The following is a 13033-nucleotide window of genomic DNA, read 5'->3' on the forward strand; positions in this document are numbered from 1 at the left end:
GGGTCAAAGAAGAAATCACAAGGGAAATTTGAAAACCAAATTTTTCAAATTTCAAAACCTTGAAACAAATGACAATGAAAACACAGCATACCAGAATTTGTGGGATACAGTGAAAGAGGGAATTTAATAGTTGTAAATGCATGCATTATAAAAGAAAGATCTTAAACCAATAACCTAACTGTCGACTTTAAAGAATTAGATGAAGAGCAAACTCGATTCCCAGCAAGCAGGTGGAAGGAAACAGTGGGGCGGAGACAGGAATAGAAAAACAACAGCAAAATTAACAGAACCAAAAGTTGGTTCTTTGAAAAGAGCAACAGAATTGATAAAATGTTTCGCTGAAATGACTAGGAAAAAGAGTGAGAATGAAAGTGGAGACATTACTAGTGATTTTATAGAGATAAGGTTTATAACAGTACTACCAGTAATTGCAAATTGATACCCCATATGAAATGGACAAATTTCTAGAAACAAAAAACCAACCATGCTGAATCATGAAGACATAAAGTATCTGAATAGACCTATAACTAATAAGGAGGCTGAAACAGTAGTCAAAAACCTTCCAACAAAGAAAAGCCCTGGACCAGATGGCTTCCCTGATGAATTCTGCCAGTTATTTAAAGAATTAACACGAGGGGTGCCAGGGTGGCTCAGTTAAGTATCCGATTCTTGATTTCGGTTCAGGTCATGGTGTCAGGGTTGTGAGATCAAGCTCCACAGTAGGGCTGGTATTCTCTCTCTCCTCCTGCCCCTTTCCACTTTCTCCCTGTCTAATAATAATAATAATGAAATAAAAAATTAATTAATTACACCAATCTTTCTCAAGCTCTTCCAGCAAATTGAAGAGAAGGGAACAATTCCTAACTTGCTCTACGAGGCCAGAATGAGTGTGATACTAAATCCAGACAAAAGCTCTACAAGGAAAGAAAACTTCAGGCCCACATCCCTTATGAATGCTGGCACCAAAAACCCCAATAAAATACTAGCAAAACTGAATTTGGCAACATATTAAAAGGATTATATGCCAAAACCAAGAGAGACTTAGTCCTGGAATGCAGGAGTGATTTAACATGAAAATCAACCTACTACATTAACAGAATGAAGGAGAAAAACAAAGAAACCAATTCTTTCAAATGATGCAGAAAAAGCATTTGACGATATTCAACATCCTTTCAAGATAAAAACACTCAGCAAACTAGAAATGAAAGGAAACTACATCAACCTAATGAAGTCCATATATGAAAACCTTACAGCTAACACCATAGGCAGTGTTTTTCCTCTAAGATCAGAAAAAAGACAAAGATGCCCAGTCTTGCCACTTCTACTCAATAAGTGTTGGAGCTTCTAGCCAGAACAGTTAGGCGAGAAAAAGAGAGAAAAAGCATGCAAATTGGAAAGGAAGAGGTAAAATTAATTCTGTTTACAAGTAATATGGTCTTCTATGTAGAAAACTAAAGATTACACTCCACACACACACACACACAGTTCAGCAAATGATATTGGGATAAATGAACAGTACATACACAAAAAACTGGAACTTTTTCTTTCTTTTTTTTTTTAAGATTTTATTTATTTGACAGCGAGAGATCAAGTATTTTATTTGACAGCAAGAAATCAGATTATTTAACAGCAGAGAGGCAGGCAGAGAGGTGGGGAAGCAGGCTCCCCGCTGAGCAGAGAGCCCGATGCCAGGCTCGATCCCAGGATCCTGGGATCATGACCCGAGTTGAAGGCAGAGGCTTCAACCCACTGAGCCATCCAGGTACCTCAAAACTAGACTTCTTTCTTGCATCGTACACAAAAATAAATTCAAAATGGGCTGAAGACCTAAATGTGAGACCTAAAACCATAAACATCCTAGAACACAGGCAGTAACCTTTTTTTGACATTGGCTGTAGTAACTTTTTTCTAGATATGTCTCCAGAGGCAAGGGAAAACAAAAGCAAAAATAAACTATTGAGACTTCAGCAAAATAGGAAGCTTTTGCCCAGAAAAGGAAACAATGAACAAAACTAAAAGGCAACTTGCAGAATGGAAGAAGATACTTGCAAATGAAATACCCTCTAAAGAGTGTGTGTGTGTGCATGTGTGTATCAAATACATAAATATTAAAGAAATTATGCAACTCCATACCAAAACCCAAATAATCCAATTCAAACATGAGCAAAAGACATGAATAGACATTTCTCCAAAAAAGACATCCAGATGGCCAACAGGTACATGAAAAGATGCTCTTCACTTACCATTGGGGAAATGCAAAACCAAACTACAAGGAAATATCATCTCACACCTTTCAGAATGGCTAAAATCAACAACACAAGAAACAACACGTGTTGTCAAGTATGTGGAGGAAAAAAACCCCTAGTACACTATTGGTGGGAATGCAAACTGGTCCAGCCACTGTGGAAAACATTATGGCGACCCCCTCAAAAATTTAAAAATAGAACTACGCTACAATCCACCTATTGCACCTATTGTGGATATTTACCCAAAGAATACAAGAACCTAATTTAAATACCCACATATTTATTGCAGCATTATTTATAATAGCCAAATTATGGAAGCAGCTCAAGTACCCAACAATTGATGAATGGACAAAGAAGATGTGATACACACCCACACACACACACACACACACACACTAGAATGAAATCTTGCCATTTGCAATGACATAAATGGATCTAAAGAGTATAATGCTAAGCAAGATAAGTCAGTCAAAGAAAAACAAATACTATATGATTTCACTTACGTGGAATTTAAGAAAAAAACAAGCAAAGGAAAAAGAGAGACAAACTAAGAAAAAGACTCTTAATTATAAAAGTCAAACTCATAATTCCCACAGAAGGTGGGGTCTGGGATAGGTTAAATAGGTGATGGGGATTAAGGAATGCACTTGTGATGAACACTGGGTCGTGTACGGAATTGTTGAATCACAATATTGCACATCTGAAACTAATATAACACTGTATGTTAACTAACTGGAATTAAAAAATTAACAAGTCTGGAAATTTTTTAATGCAATCAACCAAAAGAGAGATTTGTCCTTTACATACTTAATTCTGAGCTTGGATGGGAATGATTATTTTCCTTCAACTGCAATATCCTGGAACTGTAAGACCCATATACGGCTCCAGTGGGGAGAAAACTGGATGGAACCATTGGACTGAAAGCCCGTGTCCAAGGTAAGAGGAAAAATCCAGGTCACTGCAGAAGGGTCAGGCTTCTCAATTATAGACTTGATAGGAGATTCAAGTAGGAAAATGAGTTTTGTAACAACTTCTAGACTTCATATATAGACTTGTCTAAAATGATATATAAATTATATATATTTTTTAATTTATAATTTATATATTAAATTTTACATCTGTGTGTGTGTGTGTGTATATATACATACACACCTGGACATTTACCTATTTAGGAGAGACCAAGTCATACAAATGTCAATACTTAGAAGATATACAGGAGTGGAATAAATAGATATTTAGTAACAAAGATTCTGGGGCACCTGCATAGCTCAGTTGCTTAAGTGTACAAGTCTTGATATCACCTCAGGTCATGATCTCAGGGTTGTGAGATTGAATCCAACGTTGAGCTCCATGCTGGGCATGGGACCTGCTTAAGATTTTCTCTCTTCCTCTCCCTCTGCCCATCAGCCCCCTCTCAAAAAAAAAAAAAAAAAAAAAGAGAGAGAGAGAAAAGAAAGAAAAAACTAAAAACAAAGATTCTGTTGCATTTTGTATTGTCTTACACAGATTATAGAGTTTGGAGAGGAGGAAATTAGCCTTCTCTTATAAATTCTCTTTTCAGAGATACAGGGATTGCCTAGAAACGGACCTCAGTTCTTTACTGAGCCCTTTGTCTGAAATGTTAAACAAGTGGCTTCCATGTTACTAGAAGCAGCCGATGTCTGGTTTAGCTTATTATTGTCTCCTATCTTGAATTGATAAAAACATTTTTTTAAAACGACTATCAGATCTAATAAATAACTTCAAAGTTGCAGGATACAAAATAAACACACAAAAATCAGTCCCATTTCTGTATTTTAACAAAAATCTGAAAAGGAAATTTTTAAAAAATTACAATAGCTTCAAAAAGAATAAAATAAGAATAAATTTAACCAAGGGGATGAAGGACTTCTGTACTAAAAGCACTGAATAAATGGGAAGACATCCCATGTTCATGGATCAGAAGATTTATTTGGTTAAGAGAATACTACTCAAAGCAATCTACAAATCCAATCTTTATAAAATCTTCATGGTGCTTTTTACAGAAATAGAAAATTCATCCAAAAGTTCATATGGAATTTCAAGGGGTCAAAATAAGAGCAAAATTGCCAATGTAGCCAAATTTGCCAAAATAGCAAAAAAAAAAAAAAAAAAAAAAAAAAGCTTGAAAAAAGAAATGGTTGGAGATCTCAGGCTTCCTGATTTCAAAAATTATTATAAAGCTACGATAGTAGGGCTCCTGGATGGCTCAGTCAGTTAAGCATCTGCCTTAGGCTCAGGTCATGATCCCAGGGTCCTGAAACAGAGTGCCTCATCAGGCTCCCTGCTCAGTGAGGAGTATGCTTCTCCGTCTATCCCTCTCCCCTGCTCATGATCTATCTTTCTGTCTCCAATAAATAAATAAAAATATTTTTAAAAATAATGGTACAGTAGTCAAAATAGTATGGTACTAGGGTGCCTGGGTGGATCAGTCAGTTGAGTATCTGACTCTTGGTTTCAGCTCAGGTCATCATCTTAGGCATGGGATTGAGTCTTGCATCAGACTCTGTGCTCAGTGAAGAGTGTGCTTGAGATTCTCTCCCTCTCCATGTACCTCTCCCCCTGAGCTCTCTCTCTCCCAAATAAGTAAATCTTTAAAAACAAAAAAGCAGAAAAACCCAGGCACCCTTAGGCAATAATTTCTTAAGCATGACATCAAAAGCACAGGAAACAAACAAACAAACAAAAGATAAACTGGACTTAATCAAAATTAAAAACCTTGCACAAAGAACAATAACAAGAGAGTAAAAAGACAATCACAAAATGGTAGAGAGGCACCTGGGTGGCTCAGTCGGTTAAGTGTCTGCCTTCAGCTCAGGTCATGATCCTGGGGTCCCAGGATCAAATCCTGCATCAGGCTCTCCATTCAGTGGGGAGTCTGTTTCTCCCTCTCCGTCTGTCACTCCCCCTGCTTGTGCTCTCTCTCTCTCTCGAGAAAGAATCTTTAAAAAAATCTTTAAATTTTTAAATTTAAATTTTTAAAATTAATTAAATTAATAAAATTAATTAAAATAATTCAATTAATTTAATAATTAATTAATTAAAATAAAATTGATTAAAAATTAAATTTAAATTTTAAAAATCTTTAAATTTTAAAATTTTTAAATTTAAATTTGAAAATCTTTTAAAAAAACAGAATGGGAGAAAATATTTGCAAGTCATATACTTCATAAGAGATTAGTATCCAGAATATATAAAGAACTACAACTCGACAATAAACAGACTGATTGACAAGTAGGCAGAGGATTTGAATAGTCATTTCTCTAAAGAATGTATAGGAATCACCACTATAAGCACACGAAAAGAAGCTCAGCATTATCAGGCATTAGAAAAATGTAAATCAAAACCACATGGTACCACTTTATACCCACTAGAGTAGCTACTACGAAAAAAACAAGATGGTTATTAAGAAAAGAAAAAGAACAATGGAAAATAACAATTATTGGTAAGGATATAGAGAAACTGGAACTCTTGTCACTGATATCATAGAGACGTAAAATGGTGCAGCCACTGTGGAAAACAATTTGATGATTCCTCAAAGAGTTGCATATAAACTTAGTATATGATTAAGCAGTTCCACCCCTAGGTATATGCCCAAAATAATTAAAAGCAGGTACTAACAGATAGTTGTACACCCATGTTCATAGCAGCCTTATTGCCAATAGTACAAAGAGGAAACAACCCAACAGTTCATTGATGAATGAATGGATAAAGAAAATGTAGTATATACACACAATGGAATATTATTCAGCCCTTAAAAGGAATAGCATTTTCACATATTACATGGATGAACCATGAAAACTTACAGTGAGCTAAGCCCGGCACAAAAGGACAAACAGTGTATGATTCTTCTTATAGGAGTTACCTAGAACAGGCAATTCAGAAGGACATAAAGTAGAGATGTTACCAGGGGCCAGGGAAGCTGAGGAGTTATTATTTAATGGTACAGGGTTTCTATCTGGAATGATGTCATTCTGGAAATAGCAGTGGTAGTTACATAACTGTGACTGTTATTGGGAGTGTACTTAATGCCACTTAAAAATGATTAAAATAGTAAATTTTATGTAACTTTTACCACAATAAAGAAAAACAATCCCCGCTAATGTTTATTCCACCACTATTTTTAATAGATACTATTTTTAATAAAAGATACTGGAAATAACTTAGGCATTTATTAATAAAAGATTTGGCTAATACAGTGTGACATGCCAGATTGATTTCCTAATGGTTTTGGTTTCACCTCTGGCCCTTTACAGAGCAGCCAAAGGGACTTTGTTGAAACCTGAGCGAAGGGCGTCTGGGGGGCTCAGTCGGTTAAGTGCCCAACTCTGGATTTGGGCTCAGTTCATGATATCAAGGTCATGGGATGGAGCCCCATGCAGGCTCCACATTCCGCATAGAGTCTACTTATCTTTCTCCTCCTGCTCCTTCCCCCCCCCTCACAGGCACACATGCATGCTCCCTCTCTCTCAAATAAATAAACCAGATGATGGTATTCCTTCTCAAAAGCACTTCAGTCATTGACTATCTTACTCTGAATAAAAGCCAAAGTCTCTACAATGCCCTGCAAGTCTACCTCTTCAATGTCATCTCTTTGTACCCTCCCCTTTATCTCCTTCACTCCAGCCATATGGCCTCCTTGTTCCTAGAAAACCCACAGCATACTTCATCCTCAGGGCCTTTGCACTTGCTGCTTCCTCTGTCTTTCCCCAAATACCTACAAACCTTTCATGAGGTGACCAACTATCCATGCAAAAGAGATTTCCCTGTATCCCTCATATGAGACAGCACACCCCTCCCACACACACACGCGCACACACACACAAAGATAGCAATCCCAGTGTGCTTTATCTCCTTCATGGTATTTGTCACCAACAGACACTTTACATTTATTCCTCTTTCATCTGTCTTCCTGCACTAGAAAGTAAGCTCCTTGAGGGCAAGCACTTTGTTTTGTTCACACGGTATTCTCAGGGCTTAGAACAAAGTATGATGCTCAGTGCTCCATGAATATTTATTGAGAGAATAAATCTATTTAATAAAATACCCAACAGCTCTTTAAAAAGGATGAGGTAAATCAACAGTCACTGATATGGCAAGATCCTCAAATTACACTGTCATGTAGAAAGGGCGGGTTAGGGAACCAAAAGCATAGTGCGATGACATTGATGGGGGAGGGGGAGTCACAGCGAGTAAAAAGTCTGAAAGGACATACTTCACACTTAATAGAGGTCATTTCTGAGAGGAGAAAGGCAAAGTGTGTGTGTGCATACTCTGTTTTATGTAGCAACAACCGTAGTACCAGTTCTATTTCTCGGTATTTATCCTACTGAAACAAAGATGTATACATCAGTTTTGTTCACAATGGCAAGCAAAACAAAACTAAACTAAACAAACCCTGACATAGACTATGTGTCGACAACAGCATGTTGTTCAGATAAATTTCAAAATAAACGATGGGGGCGCCTGGGTGGCTCTATCACTTAAGTGTCTGCCTTCCGCTCAGATCATGATCCCAGCGTCCTGGAATCGAGCCCTGCATCCGACTCCCTCTGTGGTGGGAAGCTCGCTTCTCCCTGCCCCACCCCCCTGCTTCTGTTCCCCCTCTCCTGTGTCTCACTCTGTCAAATAAATAAATAAAATCTTTTTTTAAAAAAAGATACTCCTGGGGCGCCTGGGTGGCTCAGTGGGTTAAGCCGCTGCCTTTGGCTCAGGTCATGATCTCAGGGTCCTGGGATCTAGTCCTGCGTCGGGCTCTCTGCTCAGCAAGGAGCCTGCTTCCTTCTCTCTCTCTCTCTGCCTGCCTCTCAGTGTACTTGTAATTTCTCTCTGCCAAATAAATAAATAAAAATCTTTAAAAAAAAAAAAGATACTCCTAAACAATGGATTTCTTCTTAATCCAGAGGTCAGCAAATAATGACGAGCTGCTGTTTTTGCTGTCTTAGTAACTAAAATGTTACTGAAATAGAGCCACGCCCCTCCCTCTATGTATTGTCTACCGCTGCTGTCCCATTCCCAGAGCAGGGTTGTGTAGTTGTCACAGAGACTGTGTGGGTTGCAAAGCGCCAAATATTTACTATTTGGCCCTTTACAGGAAAATGTTGCTGACCCCCCTGGACTAGAATATAGTAATTAAAAATTATTTGTGGGGAAAAAACATGCAAATGTTAATGATCTATCTTTGGTCGCATGTTTATCAAATATGTGGTACTCTAAATAGAAATATTAATAAAGATTTAAAATCTCATAGATACATGGGGGAAAAGATGAAATATACATGCAGAAATGTTACAAATTACCTAAGTGGAAAAAATTAAAAGATGATTCTTTCCTCTTTTATGGTTTCCTGCATTTTCAAAATTTTCTTAAAAAAAAAAAACTTATGTATTACTCTTTTTAAAGTCTGACTTTTTAAAGACTGACTTTCAAATATCTGGTTTGCTATGAGCATGTTCTTGACTAAAGGAAGGAATAGGTAACTTATTTTTTTAAGCTTTTATTTAAGTAATAGCTACACCCAACGTGGGGCTGAAACTCATGACCCCAGGATCAAGAGTTTATACTCTTCTGACTGAGCCAGCCTGGTGCCCTGGAAGGAGTAGATAACTTTCCATGTCTTACCTAAAACATGATTCTTCAAGACCCTTAGAAATGAGGCTTCCTTTTCAGGAGAAGGGCCACCCATGCCACCTGCAATAGGAAGTCAGGATCCCTCGTTTTGTTAGGCAACCAGCTTATAGTTTACCTTGTAAATACACTTTTTTTTTTCAGATTTTATTGACTAATTGTGTCATTATTAACCAGGGCCAAGTTCAAAGTCCTGACAATCTGATTGAGAGGGTGAACATCAAGGACAGTAGGAATCTTCAGAGTCCTGACGTTACAGCTCTCTCATTTTACCAGGAGAAGAAAACAAGTCAGAAGATTAACAACTTGTCCATGGCGACCCAGTTGGGCTTGGCCAGAGCTCCTGTGTGGTTTCTACAATGATTGGTGAATAATAAATAGAAGCAAATGAGGGAGAAGAAAAGAACAGCGGAGATTTTGTCCACGGTTCAGCCTACAAAAATCAAATATGAGGAATCTTTAGCAATTACAGCCAGGCTAACTAAAGTAAAGGGGGCACTTACTTTTTCAAAGGAGTGTCCTTCTTTAATCACCTTTTCTGCTAGTCCTCTTTCTTTTTTTAATTAAGATTTTGCTTATTTATTTGAGAGAGAGTGCACACACACACAGGGGGCGTGAGAGGGACAAGCAGACTCTGTGCTGAGCACAGAGCCCCACCCAGGGCTTGATCTCACAACCCTGAAATCCTGAGCTGAGCAGGAACCAAGAGTTGGAGGCTTAACCAAATGAGCCACCCAAGTGCTCCTCTGCCATTCCTCTTTACTTACATACTAAACTACTGGTCACTGTTATAACAACAATGTATCATGTACCTGTTGCTATTGGCACTCACAGTTGGTAACTGTCTTCTTACTTCCCCATGCCTTTTCCTCCCAAGATACTGGATTTCTTTAAAAAAAAAAAAAAAAAAAAAAAGTTGTCCCACTGAGATATAATTTGCCTACAGTGAAATACACAGTTTGGTATTGACAAATACATACACCCGAGTAACCAACACTCCAATCAAGATAGAGAGCATTTCTACCACCCCAGAAAAATTTCTCCTGCCCCTCCCCAGTGACTCCCACCTCCTGGTCTGATTTCTTCGCCACAGATGAGTTATGCCTGTGCTAAGACTTCATTTAATTCAGTTATACAGTGTGCACTCTGTAGCGAACAGGACTGTCACTCATGTCAAGGAGGGGCCTGCGTCAAGCAGGGAGAACGAGCAGAGAAAGGTACTGTAGCTAGGCGATATCGCTTGGACCCGTGTCAGCTGACACCCCAGAACCAATAAGAGTAGAACCAGCAGAGGTCTGCAGGGGCCCAAGACTGATTAAATCCTTTTAAAAATGGGAGGGCTTTTGCAGCAAACTGTCAGACTCTTCAGACATGACCTCATGTTTGCCTACTTGAAAAAGGCAGTTGGCCTTGAAGGCTCTGCCCAGCTGATCTCCTTCACTGCTTGGACATAATAAGGAGGAAGTGCCCAGAGCTGACCTGGAGGAAACCAAGGCCTTATCTCAACCGAGTGCTCACAGAGAGTTTGGGTCGTTAACTTCCTGCACCCTTCTGTTATCTTGTTTGTTGTGTGGTCTGTCTTACGTTCTGCTTTGTGTACTGTGTAAGAAGCCAAGTTCAACCACACGGTGAAATGTCACTGAGTTTGGAATCCTGCACCTGTTTCATAATTACGTCAACCTTGCTTTATGATTGAATAAAACTGACATGGTGGAAAGACAAAAGTCTTGTGTGCATCTTCATATTGTGCCCATGACACACTCTTTCATGTCTGGGTTTTTCCACTCAGCATGTTTTTCGAGATACATCACGGAGCGTATCATAGCTTCTCTCTTTTGCCTTGCTGAGTGGTAGTCTTTTATAAACACATCACAGTATCCTTCTTTCTTTTGTTGAAGGACACGTGAACTATTTCCAGTTTGGGCTCCAAATTTTTTAAAAAAAATTTTTTTTTGTTCCAGTCCTGGTACCCCTTTATCCCAACAAAAAGAAGTTTTGGGAATTGGATTTCATTGCTTTTGAGATTCTGCTTTCACTGATATTTAGATTTTTCAGGACCTCCGTCACTATATCCTTCTGCAGAAAAATCATAGTATATACACGCAACTGGAGAGGAATGAAGTCGCTAACATTGAAGATTGGCAAGTTTATTAATACAAGGCATAAAGGCTGAATTTGAAAACAAGTTAATATTCTCTCCAATTTCACAATCAAATTTTGGAAAGGGTAGAAAAAGCTGAAAATGGTGCCAAAAGGGTAGTAAGAGGGGCAACTGGGTGGCTCAGTTGTTCATCATCTGCCTTGGGCCAGGGCATGATCCCAGCGTCCTAGGGTTGAGCCCCATGTTGCATCATGTCTGGCTCCTTGCTCAGCAGGGAGCCTGCTTCTCCCTCTCCAGCTCCCCTGTGCTTGTGTTCCCTCTCTCACTATCTCTCTCTGACATAAATAAATAAAACCTTTAAAAAATAAAAAAGAAATAAAAGGGTAGTAAGAGTACCAACTTACAGAGTTTAAAGCATTATTAGGCCCCAATGATAATTCTTAAAATTATAGCTTGTTCTTACCAAGCTTTAACTAAATGCTAGACATTGTGTTAATTATTCCGTCCAATTCTTATGCTTGAGGTCAGTACATATATTATCCCAATTTCATGTAGGGCACACAGACACTCAGAGAGACCAGAAAGAAATTCATTAACACTATACATAGAACATGTTCAAATGAATATATATAAAGTAAGTCATAGAAACTTAAGGGAAATGAAGCAGTTAATTTTTAAGTGCCTTGTGGAGTTGGGCATCTAAATAGTATAAAGAGTATTTCTACTCTCTCTTTTTGTCAACACTTTGCAAACTTTTCTTGAACCATAAGCTCTCTCTGTTCATGCTCACTGACTGGATGGGTATAGTGTGCAGTCTCTATTTCCAGGGAATTATAAACCAGCTGGGCAATTATTGTTTCACAAGTAATTTAACACTACTCTTGGAAACAAAACAGTAAGTACTTAGATATTTTAGATATACTGTTACCAATACCTCTGACTGAAATTCATGTACAGTAAGAAGGATTTCAGTGGGAAAGAGACTGGTGTAAAATTATCCTTGAGGATTCAATAAAAAAGGATTTTTTTCCTCAATGCTCTCCTTGGTTCCTTTCTCTCGCTCCCTACCCAAAGATCTTTTAGTATGCTCTTCCTTAACTGCTAAGGATGACATTTTATTCACCCATTTAAAATAGGAAGAGTGGGGCAGAAAGTCTTCTTTTTTCTGGCAAGAAAGCCCTGCATATAATTTGGGGAAATTTAACCCTAAGAAGTACTGGATGAGCTACATGGTTAAAATAGTTTATCCAGGGGCTCCTGGGTGGCTTGGTTGGTTAAGCATTTTCCTTCGGCTCAGGTTATGATCCCAGGGTCCTGGGATCAAGCCCTACATCGGGGTCCCTGCTCAGGGGGAGCCTGCTTCTCCCTCTCCTGCTCCCCCTGTTTGTGCTCTCTTTCTCTCTGTCAAATAAAACCTTTAAAAAAAAAAAATGTTTATCCAGGAGCACCTGGTTGACTCAGTTGGTGAAGTATGCAGCTCTTGACCTTGGGGTTGTAAATTCCAGCCCCATGTTGGGTATAGAGATTACTTAGAAATAAAATCTTTTTTTAAAAATTTTAAAAAAGTTTTATCCATGGTGTTATGAAACATTAGTTTACTCTATTAGTTTGTGAGGGCAGCCCTAACAAAGTGCTATGCACTGGGTATTTAAATAGCAGAATGGATCAGAGAATGAATAAAGAGGACTCACTATGCTTTAGTCAGTCTTTTATAAGTAGTCCGTGGTGTTCGAACTTTTAGGGTCTATGTATGGGGAAGAATTAAAAGGCATCTGAAATTCGGAAAAGAACTTTGTTCATTACGATCAATTAGATTGATTCTTAAGAAACTGACCTTTCAGTAGATAAGTCATCTGCTATCGACAATTCTATGTGTCAACTTCACATTGACGAGAAATCAGAGGGTTTAGCGTATAGGAGATGGAAAGGAAAGTTCTTAGGAGCCATTATCGGGGAAGATTAAAGGACTTTGCCTTAAACGTATTATACAATTCATACTTAATTGTATGAAAATCTCAGCATTTCAGGGTTGGCCTCATAC

Source organism: Mustela erminea, chromosome 2 (assembly GCF_009829155.1).
Source record: "Mustela erminea isolate mMusErm1 chromosome 2, mMusErm1.Pri, whole genome shotgun sequence".
NCBI lineage: Eukaryota > Metazoa > Chordata > Mammalia > Carnivora > Mustelidae > Mustela > Mustela erminea.